The following is a 14,552-nucleotide window of genomic DNA, read 5'->3' as shown; positions in this document are numbered from 1 at the left end:
ATAGACTTAGGCAAGCCCTCCACATCGTGGTCAGGTTATCTTTTCGCCACAGTCAAGACACAGATGGCTGGTGTGCCATTGCTACCTCTCATATCCACGGGGAGGAAAGGAGCCTTCTGATGAGCAAGGACAAACTCCATCCCAGAGAGCAACAAGACAGCCCCGAGAGTGGCTCCTAGAAATTGGGCTCCTCATGTCCTTGACTGCACCAGACCCAGGAGTCCCCACACTATATGATCAGACAAAAGACGTCACCTGTGCCAAAAACCCCTTGATGTTTCAGTGCTGTAGGAGGTGAGGAAGGACAGCTAACTGACTAATAACTAATTGTGTAAGAGAAAATGGGTCTACACAGAAATAGAGGAAGAAATTAGAGACTTTCTAGAGTTCAATGGAAATGAATATGCAACATGCACAGTCTCATGGAATATAAAGAACATGAAAGTGGAGCTAAGAAGAAAGTTCACAGAACAAAATGCCTACATGAAAAAAATTTCAGAGCTTTCATGCTAATAAATTAACTGCATACTTTAAAGACTACAACAGAAGAAAATGAGGCAGTAATGAAAACAAGGAGGAGACATCAAGAGATTATAAATTTGGGGGCTGAAATCAATAAAATAGAAGAGGAACAATTCAAAGAATTAATGAAACATGGAGTTAGTCTTTTGAGTCTTTTATTTGAGAAGATAAGCAAACCTTTATTAAAAGATAAAGAATATACGATTTTATGAAATCTAAAATGAAATTGGAGATAAAATAACAGAAAATTAAGAAATCCAGAGAATGGTAATGACATAGTTTTAAAAAGGGTGCACTCCACCAAATTGGAAATTCTAAAAGAAATGGATAATTTCCTCTATAGATTCCATATACCAAAAATAAATGAAACTAAGAGAACCAACTTCAACAGACATAAACTAGGAAAATAGAATTCATCACAAATATGCCACAAATACAATCAAAGGACATGAGTTTTAGGGTGGAATTCAACAAGGCTTTCAAAGAGGTTTTAACAAGAACACATGTCAGTGTATTTAACAAAATAAAAGCAAAAGAAATGTTAGGCAATTTATTTTCTGAACCCATGATGACTCCTATATCCTGTCAGTAAAGATTGAGCAATAAAACAGAATTACAGACCAATTTTCCATAAAACAATAGAAGCAAAAATACTTAAGAGAAAAAACAAATAAAATACAATAAAATACAAATCACATCAGAAGATCATCCACTGTGATCAATGAGGAAGGCTTCATTCAAGAAACACAGTGATGATTCAACATAACGGAATTAAAATGTAAGAACAAAGAAGAACTGATCATCTCATGAGATGATGTAAAATTCTCTGACAATATTCAACACCACTTTATGATAAAATTCATGCAGAGAATAAGGATAAAAGTGGCATGCCTGAACATACAAATGTCACTTTACAGCAAGTCTAGAGCCAACCTTAAATTAACTGGAGAGAAATTCAAATTAATTCCACTAATGCCTAAACTAGACATGATGTTCCATTCTCTCTATAACTATCTATTCAATATATTATGTAAAAGTTAGGTAGAGTAATAAAACTGAAGGAGAGGAAGATAATATAAATTAGAAAGGAGGAAGTAAAATTATCTTTCTTTGCAGCTGATATGTTAGTTTCCATAAGTGAATCAAAACTTCACAAAGGCAATTGCTAGAGCTGATGAACACTGTCAGCAAAGTTGTTGGATACATGAATAACTAAAAAAGAAAATACAAATTAGTGGCCTTTGTATGTAAAAATGAGCATGCAAGTGCAAATAAATTGGAGAGATATCATAAAATTTGAGTTTATTGCTGACACTTCTCAATTTTTTTACATAATAAATAACCTTGAGTAACTCAATATAGGTGTGTTGGCTAAGTACATACCAAAATAATTTTAATCACAGATTTGTGAAGGTTCTCAAAACCTACTGTGATAAGCAAAGGCTTTAATAGTTTAATTACATGCTAAAGAGTTTACTCTTGTATAAAGATCGTAGAAAATACAAAACTTTAACCCATTAACTACATTTATGATGTTTCTCTGCATTATGACATTTTCTTATGGTTTCTAAGATTACTGCTACATACAAAGGCTTTCTTTACCAAATTGCACATTCATACCATTTCTCTCCAGGATATGTTCTTTTATGAATTCAGAGATTGCTGTTATTAAAATGTTGTATCACACTGATTATATTTATAAAATTTCTCTTCAATATGTGTTCTATAATATATTTAAAGATTACTATGATATACAAATGTTGGAAACAAGCAAAAGAAACTTGCTCTAAGTACTGCAATTTTGTTGCCAACCTCCATTTAATCATGAATTGAAACAAATTTCAAGTCCCAGGTCATAGGGGACCTGCATAATTTAACAATATTCAGCAAGCTTTCATCATTTACTTTTGTTCCTTGAAACATAATGACTGTTCCTAACCATAATTTCTGTTATTCATGGTTTATTCCTAAAAATAAAATGCCTGTTACTAACTACAAAAGAACAACTCGGTGCGATAGGATAAACCATAATCCTACATTCGGTATCATTTGACATCGAATAACAACAGTAGAAAATCACGATTGGTGGGAAATATACCTGTAACAGCATGTATGTTCATAGTTTTTAATTTTGAAATCTATATCAGTTTCTGGCTCAGGGCAGGGACAGGATCGGGTGATTCAGATTAGCTTCTAAATATATTTTCTAGTCCAAATTAATCAATAACTACTTGACTACAAAATATTTTTATTATTTGCCATGTCCTTGTGTTTGAATTATGTTGGAACTCAGGGGATCCCATAACATAAAGGTTTTACCACATTGCTAACATGCAAAGTATTTCTGTACAGAATGAATAATTTCATAATGATGAAGACTATAGAGATGTACAAAGGCTTCATTATACTAAACACATTCATGAGGTCTCTCTCTAACACATTCTTTCAAGGAAATTAAGACTACAGAACTGTGCAAATTCTTGACCGCATTAAATTCACTCACAGTGCGCCTGTCTTATCATTTCCATTGCTATGTAAAGTCACAATGAACAAGACAACTCCTATAAAAGCGATCATCTAATTGGGGCTGGTTTACAGTTTCAGAGGTTTAGTCCATTTCATCATAGCAGGAAGAATGCTAGGATTGAAGGCAGACATTGATGCTGGAGAGGAAGCTGGGAGTTCTGCATCTTGATCCAATGGCAAATAGGAAGAGACTGTCTTCCAGGGACCTTCAGTTCTTCAGCACCTGTAGGAATTCCAAAGCCCAACCACACAGCAATGCACTACCTCCAACAAGGCCACATGACAGCATAATGCCACTCACATAGGTTTCATATTTAAATTACCCCATTCCACTGCCTGTCCTCATATTATTGTTCAAACGAATGAGTCTTTGGGGATCATACTTAAACATGGAGAATACATGAGTGACAGCTTCAAAAGTCCCCATTATCTAGAGCAGTCTCAAAAATGTTAAGAGACCAAAGGACAAAGAATCTCCAGATATGAATCCTGTCATGTAATCATGTTTAAAAACATAAAAGCACATCATATGCCTCCACATTCACAGTATACACTTCACCATTCCTAAAGGGAGCATGAAGAAATAGTGGAATTAAATAAGACCCAAGCCATCTCAACAGTCTCCAAACTCTTCATCTCCATATGTGTTGTCAAAGTGTTCTTCATATCTTCAACTCCTTTCTGCTTTGTTAAATGCAGCAGAATTTTTTGTGTAGTATTTATTCCTGGAGAGCAGTTTTCCTGAGCAGGTAACACACAATTCTAACATCACATAATTTTGGGGTCTGCTTGATTCAATATCCAGGATCCACACATGCTCATCTCTACTCCTTCGAAGAGATTGGGTCATTTCTCCAGCTTTGCCCTCTGTATCACTCTAAGCTCTGTTTGACTCCACTCTCCTTTTCCTTTTGTTCTTGCTGCTCATCCCAGTGTACATGCATCTTCACTATGCTGGGTTCTTCTGCTGCAACTAAGCTTGACCAATAGCCTCCCTTATGCTCACTCAATGATGCCAAGCCTCACCTGCTCTGCATGACAACATCATGCATTTGAAACCAGTACCACCTGTGTGACTCTTACACATGACTGAGTCTAGCTGATCCACTAGGTCCAAACTTGTTGACCTCTGACACACCTTCTTTGTCACTCCAAAAACACTACCCAGAAGATTTTACTCCAGTGATATTTATTTATTCTCCATAGCCTCTAATTCTTTATCTACAGCTATTCATCAATAATTGTCTCACTAGTCCCTTATATCTTGCCGTTAAATCCAGAGCAACGTAGACAAAGCTGCTGAGTTCTGCTGCTTGCTGGTGCTGAAACATGGCCCCTTCTATTACATTATTACCAGTTTCTACTTTTCAAACAATTCACTGCCTAAGCTTGGCTGTCCTAGAACTTGTTCAGTAGATTAACATTGAACTGAGAGATGTCCACGACTCCATTTCCTGAATGCTGTGGTAAAAATCATGAAACACCATGCCTGGATCTTTTTAGATCTGAAATTAAAAACCCAGAATCGCAAACATAATCTATCCCTTCTGACTTTGACACAAACATATATCTTCGTATGTCCGCAGGAAAACAATTACCAGGTAATAATAATTCCTAACATGATACACTTGTGTTTTATACAATTACACATCCATAAGCTTAGCTACATGGAAACTTGTCCTAATGTAACCATATATTTAATACCATAGAATATCCTTAATAACAGGATTTAGACTAATTTAACTTCCTGGTGATGCTTTGCTGTTTGAAACCACCTTTATCTATTTTTCCTTTAAAAGTTTGCTATGTTTGACCAAAATTGTCAGGCCAAATTCTATGTGGGTTGTTTTTTGATACTTCCTTTGTCAATGCAATTAATGTAAACCTCTTTACCTTAAATTCTAGGAGACTATTCAAACAAGGGAAATAGGCAACATTCTTTGCCAAATCATCATAAAAACCATCTCTAGAGTTGAAATAATCCTAACCACCAATCTCTACCTTAATCCTAATCCAATGGCCTCTTAACTCCCACTTAATTCATGATTACATTCATTAGATTCTTCTCCAGCCTGCGTTCTTTCATGTCTTTGGAGATGACTGCATGTTGCAAAGGGTTTACCACATTGACTACATTTATAAGGTTTCTCTCCAGTATGTGTTCTTTTATGTCTTTGGAGACTACTCTGATGTGAAAAGGCTTTACCACATTGATTACATTCATAAGGTTTCTCTCCAGTATGTGTTCTTTTATGTGTTTGGAGAGTACTGTGACCTGAAAAAGCTTTACCACATTGATTACATGCATAAGGTTTCTCTCCAGTATGTGTTCTTTTATGATATTGGAGATGACTGGTTGTTGCAAAGGTTCGATCACATTGATTACATGCATAAGGTTTCTCTCCAGTATGTGTTCTTTTATGATATTGGAAAGTACTGATCTGTGCAAAGGCTTTACCACATTGATTACATGCATAAGGTTTCTCTCCAGTATGTGTTCTTTTATGTATTTGGAGATCACTGGGTCTTGCAAAGGCTTTTCCACATTGATTGCATTCGTAAGGTTTCTCTCCAGTATGTTTCCTTTTATGATATTGGAAAGTACTGTGCTGTGCAAAGGTTTTACCACATTGATTACACTCATAAGGTTTCTCCCCAGTATGTGTTCTTTTATGTGTTTGGAGACTACTGTGACCTGAAAAGGCTTTACCACATTGATTACATGCATAAGGTTTCTCTCCAGTATGTGTTCTTTTATGATATTGGAGATGACTGGTTGTTGCAAAGGTTCTATCACATTGATTACATTCATAAGGTTTCTCTCCAGTATGTGTTCTTTTATGTCTTTGGAGATGACTGCGTATTGCAAAGGCTTTACCACATTGATTGCATTCGTAAAGTTTATCTCCAGTATGTTTCCTTTTATGATATTGGAAAGCACTCTGCTGTGCAAAGGCTTTACCACATTGACTACATTTATAAGGTTTCTCCCCAGTATGAGTTCTTTTATGACATTGGAGATTACTCAGTTTTGCAAAGGCTTTACCACATTGATTACATGCATAAGGTTTCTCTCCAGTATGTGTTCTTTTATGATATTGGAGATAACTCAGTCTTGCAAAGGTTTTACTGCATTGATGACATTCATAAGGTTTCTCTCCAGTATGTAACATTTTATGTCTTTGTAGATTCCTGAGATTTGCTAAGACTTTACCACATTGATTACATTCACATGGTTTCTCTCCAATATGACTTCTTACATGCCTGCAATGATATTTGACACTATTGAATCTTTACAATATTCATTAACATGATCAATCATTTTATCAATATTATTTAAGATTATAGTTTTGTCTAATGGTGAAGATGCATTAGATCTTAAGGTTTTATTATTCATATGTTCATGGTGATCTCTCTCTTTTGGGGTTGCACAAGATATGTGTGATGGTTATTACATGGCTCCTATTATAACATACTTTTTTACATGGAATTTCTCTATGATGTATTTCACCTATCTAAAGAAGACTGGAAAAACCCAGAGCTTTATAACACTGGTTGCATTCATAATTTTTTCCTTTGGTGTAAATTACACCACGTTTGACTCTGAACCAGGCCAAACAGAAAAAATTTCCAAGTCCGTAGTCCTCATAAAGGTTTTCTACGATATGATTATGGGGAGTTTCCCAGTAAAATTCAAAAGCCAATTAATTGCAAATGTCTAAGAAATTCAGAAAATCTATCAAAGGCAGAAGGCTACATATCTTCGTAATCTTTTCGAATAAAAATGGAGTTCGTTTCTTTCAATATCCCTGTGGTTACATGAAATTTATTCATTGTGACACATGCTATATCTAATAAAAGAAGAATAACAAATGAAAGGTTTCTGCAATGCATTCACAAATTTGATTTTTTGTTTCTCATAAAATGCAGTATCTAGTTTAATGTCTCACCACTACACTATTCTTTTTTACATAGTTTGGCAAAAAGAGTATATTTATAGCTATACCTAAACAATTGATTTTTTTTTAATTTTTGCTTTTTTCAAGGCTTCCAGAACATATTAACTTTTATGCAGAGGCATAAGTGTATCAGCTTGCACATGAAAATTACCTTTCATGCCTTCTAGAATTTTCACAATGCTCTTCAATATGATGGTCTTCCCAATTGTAGCCTAAAAGACCATAGCAGAAAATGAATGATATATTATTAGAAATAAGGTAAAATTAAAGTTCTGTCAATTTTCACAGCGCTATGAAAGCTATCGTGAAAACTCAGCAAATCCAATTTATTCAGCTCAATCTTTATTGTTAGCAATTGAAATAACAGAAGATCATCAATAACCAAGAAACATTTGTTTCCTTATTTGGAAAATGAACTCACAGTCTTACCTATAGCAGTGAGATTCAGGTACGTCTCCAACATCACATCTTTGTAGAGACTCTTCTGGGAAGAATCCAGCATATCCCACTCTTCCACAGTGAAGGTCACAAGCACATCATCCAAAGTTACTGCATCCTAAATTATCCCATATATGTGTATAACAGAAAGAATTATATGGATATTACTGTGAAGTAAATGTATACTTCGTTGAAAATATATTAACTTAGTTCTAGTGCTTCCTTCACTTATTTGATGACTCAGAACTTATAATATAGTCACCCTGTCATTTTAGAAGCAACTTGAGTTATACGATTCACCTGTGTTGCTTCTGAACACTCTAAATAGCATATAGCCACACAAGAGAAATGCCAACTAAGAGGGAGATGCAGAGGAAACAGATCCACAATACTGTGCACACATCTGAAAAATTGTATGAACAATTACTAACTATAAACATGATGGGCAAGCTGGATATATTTGCTCATGTCTTTAATCACAGAGGTACAGGGAGGTTTATGTCATTGAGCTAGATATGAGAATGATCTATGTAATGTGTTACAGGACAGAGAAAGTTATATATGCAGACCTTCAAGCCCCTGCATAAAATCAACCAAGGAAACAAAAAGGATATAGAACTTACTGTTCTTTACTTATGTTCCTACAAACAATTATACATTCACTGGAATTCTGTATTTGCAGAACTGTGAACTGCACTAGTTTAAACTGCACCATTAATACAATTTTACCAAAATTGAATGCATGTTTAAACAGTTCCAAATGGACGGATGAAAATACTAATAATGAAAATGTTGATCATAAATAAGCAACAGCGGGCAGGGGAGAGAGCTCAGCAGTGGATTGTTCTTGCTGGTCTTCCACATAATGGTTTTCAATTTCTTCCACACACATAGGAATAAACAACTAACTACCCATTACTTTAATATCAAGGGTTCTGAGACTATCTTCTGACAAAAGTAAAGATGAGGCATACATGATATTCATATCCATGCACACAGAGTAAATACTACAATTTATTAAAAAATTCCAGAAAAAAAAAAAAAAACAAGAGTGAGGCAGAGTAGTATACACCTGGAAACAATGATTCTGAAGCCTCAGCTAGTACTGGTATCATGAAGATATGCTATCTTGAGAAAGATAATATAAACAATGTAATTGACAAAATTTCAAAATTAAAGGTGTGGATGAAGAGTTGCACAAAAGCATATGCTTATTGTGCAAAAGCATTTTAGTTGGCTTTTGTACTTTCTATACCAACTATCAGGACAGGAAGGGCTTCACAGAGAAAAAAATTTGAAAAACAAAAACAAAAGGAATAAAATTAAAAATATTAAGCCACTAGGCTTGCAAAATAGCTTAGACTGAAATAGCAAATGTTTATACTGTATTTTAGGGACAGAGTCCAAATGGTGACTGCATGGGAGGATGAGAATAAAAGCAGAAGGATCTGTTTCTATCACAACACAGTAGACACAAAGAAAATAATTATCTTGTCCAAAAGAAATGCAGGGGGACACATGGAGCAGAGACTGAGGGAATGCCCAAGGGAAACTTGCCTAACAGAAAAACCATCTTAAGAGCAAGCTCCAATCCATGACATTATTATGGATACTCTGCTATGCTCACACAAATGAGCCTTGATAATTATCCATTGAGAGAATCCACTCAGCAATGGCCTAAAACAGATGCCGAGATCCAGAGTCAAATATTGAATGTACTGGAGGGACTCGTATGAAGGAGTCGGAGGAAGGAATGAAGGCGCTGAAGAAGATAGGAACTCCACAAGAAGACCAAAAATCTCAACTAACCTGGATTATTGGGGACACAGAGAGACAGAGACATCAACTAAATAGCACCCAAAAGCTGGATGAAGAGCTCCTAGCACATAAGTTGCAGAAGTTCAGGTTAGTCTTCATGAGGGTCCTCCAACAACTGGAACATGGGCTGCCCCTAAAGCTGCTGCATATCTTTGGAATCTGGTAACTGGACTCCAATGTGTATCCTTTAACTGTACTCCAAAATCTGGTCTCAGTGGGAGAGGATGCACTTAACCAGGCAGAAACTTGAAACCCCACGGTGTGGGGATACCCAGGGGACCCAATCAATTCCATTCTGATCTGGGATGCTATACACTTATGTTCATCCCTTGATGAAAATGCATTGAGTCTACAGTGATCCTAATAGTTTGCAGGAACTCCTACACAGTTCAAATGTCTAAAGTGTCAACTGACACTCAAGGCAATATCTCAAAAGTCAAATCTTATAAAATCAAAAAGCAAGTCATGTCTTTCTTAAGTACAATGGTTCAGAATACACCTTCGCCTTACATTAGCCAGGAATATACACTTCTTGTTCAAACATATAACATGCCTGCAAGGAAACAAAGTATGTTTCTATAAAATTTACAACACTATTTTTATCCCACATGCAACTTACACAGTTGTCCCTAACAAATGCCAGTGATAGCTTACCCTCTCTCCTGACTATGTCTCCTGGTGGATTGCTAAGATCATATCTTCCTGCCTGACACTTCTCCCAACTTTCAACATTTGCAAGCATTCCCTCTTGAACATACCCACAAAACAGGTCAGTAAAAGGGGCTACACTCAGCCAACATCCAGTAAAAATACAGACAACAAAATGTACTCAGGAATAAAATTACCAGCCTAACCAGACAAACCCAGAGACCAGTTTCTAGACCTATTATTGCCCCAAAACCAGGTACTTATATATCATCATTGGAACATAATAAAGATAAGCCAGGGAAATATGCCACCAAGTAATCCAATTTGTCCTGTCTTGGCAGATCCTCAAAAATTAAAACATGCAAGAGATCTGGTACAAAAGACGTTGTTTTATGGAAAGGACAGGAGTGAGAACCTGGGGAAGGGATAGAGGTACACAAGAGGGCCTGCAGACAGGAACACAGATAGGGAGCAGAGAGAACATGATGAGAGTAGAGAAAGACTATAGAGGGGCGTGTGTAGAGAACAGAAACAGGGAACAAACATAGAGAGCAGCTGAAGTTAGTGCTCCATGTATATAAAGCACACCTCAAAACTGCAGCAGTTAATGGAGGCAGGTAATGATTTAAGCAGGTGCTAAGTTCCTGAGTGCAGACCATTGAAATTGCTAGCACATGGAATACTGCAGAGGCATGTTTCACACACCCAACAGGGAAAGGAAGATAAATAGTGTAACTGTACTTATTGGTCAAAAAATATTTGGAATCTAAAAGATTCCAGGCAATAAATAACCAGGAACACTGCAACAAACCAAAAGCAAATACTACAATTGACTGTAATAGAAGAAGAATATCAGCTCAAAGGTCAAGAAAATAGTTGTAATGAAGTCATAAATGAACAATTTCTAAACTAAAGACAAAGATTCCTATTAAGGTATATGAAGCATCCAAAATATCAAATAGATTGAAGAAAAAATCCCCTTGCCACACAATATTCAAAACACTATACATGTAAAGAATTGTAAAAACTGCAAAAAAAAAGTCACGTTAAAATGGGACTATTAGATTCATACCTGCCCTCTCAATGTGCCGTGTAAAACACAAAATGTTTTGGACATGTGTTGCAGAATCAAAAAAAGCAGCCTTGATGTTTCTACAAACAAACCAATGGTCCAACTGATTTGGGAAGATTTAGCCATGATAGTGAATATATTCAGAGGACACTGCCTTATTGAGAAAGTAAGAAGTACCACTAGAAACCTCACACAGAGTCACATCTAGCTTATGTTTCCCATCCAACCCCTGATAGGACCCTCCACCCCAGCACCCACTGCTCAGCCACCTGATACTCCCCATTGTGGGCAGATATCCTGTGCTTACCATGTCTCAATTTCAGAGCTTCCTTGAGGTCCCCTCACAGCACAGCATGGAACAGCAGAGCTCAGAGCAGGAAACAGTGAACTATCCTGTCCTGGACAGCCACAGGGAACTTTCAGAAAGGTACCCGGAAGATCACGCCTTTTTCTGTGAATGGCAGGTCTGTCTGGAGGTCTGGATTGTCCAGTAAGCCTGACCACTCCCCAAGGTTAAAGTGTGCTTGTAGTCCAGGGCCAAAGTTTTTCCCAAACCTTAAGAGTGGCTCGCACTCCCTTAGCATTTGTGCCCTGCCTTGCAAGAGGACTTTCACACCAAGCAGTCCTATGGAAGGACCCCACTATTCCACCTCAGGCTATTCAGCTGCCTGCTACTCTCCTTGTTAGCAATGACCCTGCACTTGACAGGATCTAAATTCAGACCTTCCTTGAGCTTTCCTCACAGCACTTGCCTTCCTCTTCCTGTAATCAAGGTAAATGGCTTGCATAGCCCATTCCTCAGGTGCAGTGGAGGTATCAATCTGACCCACAAGTGGAAGGGTGCCCAGGCAAGTAACTTTAAAGAGTGAATTTCAGAAACAGGAGTTTTGTTTTCTGGCTTCATGCTGGGTTGAGAGAAATTGCAGCTTCCTTTCATCAGAAGATAAGTCCTCGATTTTGAAGTTTCCCTTGGCTGACAGCCATTATTGGAAGAAGGGGACAAAAGTCTCTGAGACATTATAATAAATCTTCCTACATACACAGAAAAATTCACTCTCTCTATGAGATATGTTTATCAAGAGAACCTGTGCTACCACAACTGTGGGGTTTTTCTGCCACATTGCCATTGTGAAAGAAGTGCTCACAAACTATAGTGCTCCACAGTGTTTCTCATCTGTTTCCTGGTTTTCTTCCGGGGTTCTTTCATACCTATCAGCTGGTGGAAGGGAATTGTATGACACCATAAAGCAAAACATGTGCTTCCTAAAATCCCTCTTTAATGTTAAGACCCTGGGCTCCTTCCACTGATTGGTCAGCTTTATACCTGCACTGCAATTCAAGTAACAGGTTATACACCTTGATTTCAGAAGATGAAGGGGAAGTTCTGTGAGGAATTCTCAAGCAAGCTATGGAGTCAGGTCATGATGAGTGCAGGATCACTGCCCACAAAGGGGAGGAGAAAGCAGCTGAACAGATTCAGTTGCAATGGTGTGTCCTTCTCCAGTGCTGGGTGTGAGTACAAATGGAGAGGTTATTGGAGGACAGGCACAAATGCGATGGGAGTGCAAACCTGACCATTGTGGGCAGTGATCCTGTGCTCACCATGTCTGGATTTCAGAGATTCCCTGAGGTCCCCTCACAGCACACAACAGCAGAGCTCAGAGCAGGACACAGAGAACAATTCAAGCTGCAATGCTACAGTGAACACACAGAAACACATCTGGGAGATCTCATCTCTTTGTCTGGCTGGCAGGTCTGCCTGGCACCCTGAATTGGCCAGTGAGTCTTAGCTATCCTCAGGATAAAGTGTGCTTCAGGTCTAGGGCCAGACCTTTCCAAGATCTCAGGTGTGGTTTCCACTCCATTAGCATTTGAAATAAGATTCCAAGATGAATCTCACCTCACCCAGTCCTGGGGTGGAGGACTCAACATTCCAAGACAGGCTGGTCAGCTGCCTGTTCCTCCTCTCTGTGAGCCAGGACACTGCACTTACCAGGACCTTATTTCATACCTTGCCTGAGCTTTCCTCAAAGAACTTGTCTTCTTCCCATAATCATGGTGAATAGCTTGCAAAGACCACTGCTCAAGGTGCATTGGAGGTATCAGTGTGACCCAGGAATGGATGATCCAGTGGATGACCCAGGCTATTAACATTAAGGATGTATTTTTACTAAAAAGAGTTTTAGCCAGGCAGCGGTGGTGCATGCCTGTAATCCTAGCACTTGGGTGGCAGAGAGAGTGATAAACTGAGTTATAGGCCAGCCTGGTCTACAAAGTGAGTTCCAGGAAAGCCAGAGGTATATAGAGAAAACCTGTCGCAAAACACACACACACACACACACACACACACACACACACACACACACACACCACTCAAAGACTGTGGCACAGTTTTACATAAGGCTATCTGCACTGGGCATAGCCTAAAAAAAAAACCTTGTGCACTGCAGCCAACCTATCAGCCTCAGCAGATACTGCACATAAGGCTATCTGCTTCCCTAGACTCTCGACTTGCCCACAGTGCCTCACCCCATAGTACAGAGCCTTCCCATTGGCTGTGAGTGGCGGGGAGAGGCGGGACAAGAGGAAGGCCTTACTTACCTGTCACTGCGGTGGGCATGATGGGTGTTGTGGTCCTTATATTGATCCATGCTAGAAATTTTAGTCTTTGAACCCCTAATGGCTGGGCGGGTGGTGGGGACGGGAGAGACGCAGGCATGTTCCTCTGAGCCCGAGGGCTTCTGGGAAGTGTGGTTTGCAGCATGGTTGCTGTTTTGCCAGCTACTGTGACTCTGGGCAGTTGTAGTGAATGCCTTTAATTCCAGCACTTGGGAGGCAGAGGCAGGCAGATTTCTGAGTTTGAGACCAGCCTGGTTTACAGAGTGAGTTCCAGGGCAGGGCATCCAGGGCCATACAGAGAAACACTGTTTCAAAAAACAAAACAATATAAAATAAAATAAAATGAAATGAAATGAAATGAAATGAAATGAAACAAAATAAAATAATAAAATAAAATAAAATAAAAAGAACTGAAATGAAAATATCCATTACTCTCTTTTGCTTTATTTATTAAACTGGTATACAGAGACTTATTTCAAATATGTGAAGCAAGTCTTGGTATTCACTTAAACCACCACAGTATTTAAGCTGCTGTTGTGTAACATCAGTTTGCTCTGTGTCTCCATCACATTCCTAGAGGCTGGAAGCATGGGCTTCAAGGTGCACTTTGGATTCACAGGTTCCAAAGCCCTGGGAAAGGCCATGGGTTAGGTGATGTTCATTTTATTGCTATGGTTTGACCAATTTGATTTTTATTCACGTATTTATTTTCATTTTTTAAGACTCGGTCTCACTATGGAACACCAGCTGTCCTAGAACTCACTATGTAGACCAGGCTGGCCTGAAGCTCACAGAGATCCACCTGCCTCAGACTCCCAACAGCTGAGTTAAAAGCATAACTAGCTGTTGCCAGGTAACGGTGCGGAGGGGCATAGCTGGCTGTTGCCAGGTAACTGTGGGTTGGAGCTTAGACAGAATCCTAACAAGGGGGAGGTGCCTCGGGGCGTGGC

At 38.4% G+C, this 14,552-nt stretch overlaps 1 pseudogene; it reads right to left on the bottom strand.

Moving 5' to 3' along the window:
• Positions 1-13,747, bottom strand: part of LOC127673218 (zinc finger protein 208-like) — a 109,839-nt pseudogene extending 96,092 nt beyond the window's left edge.
• Between the last annotated feature and the right edge of the window lie 805 nt (positions 13,748-14,552).

This window comes from Apodemus sylvaticus, chromosome 22, assembly GCF_947179515.1.
Source record: "Apodemus sylvaticus chromosome 22, mApoSyl1.1, whole genome shotgun sequence".
Lineage (NCBI taxonomy): Eukaryota > Metazoa > Chordata > Mammalia > Rodentia > Muridae > Apodemus > Apodemus sylvaticus.
This window is presented reverse-complemented; position numbering and strand designations above follow the sequence as displayed.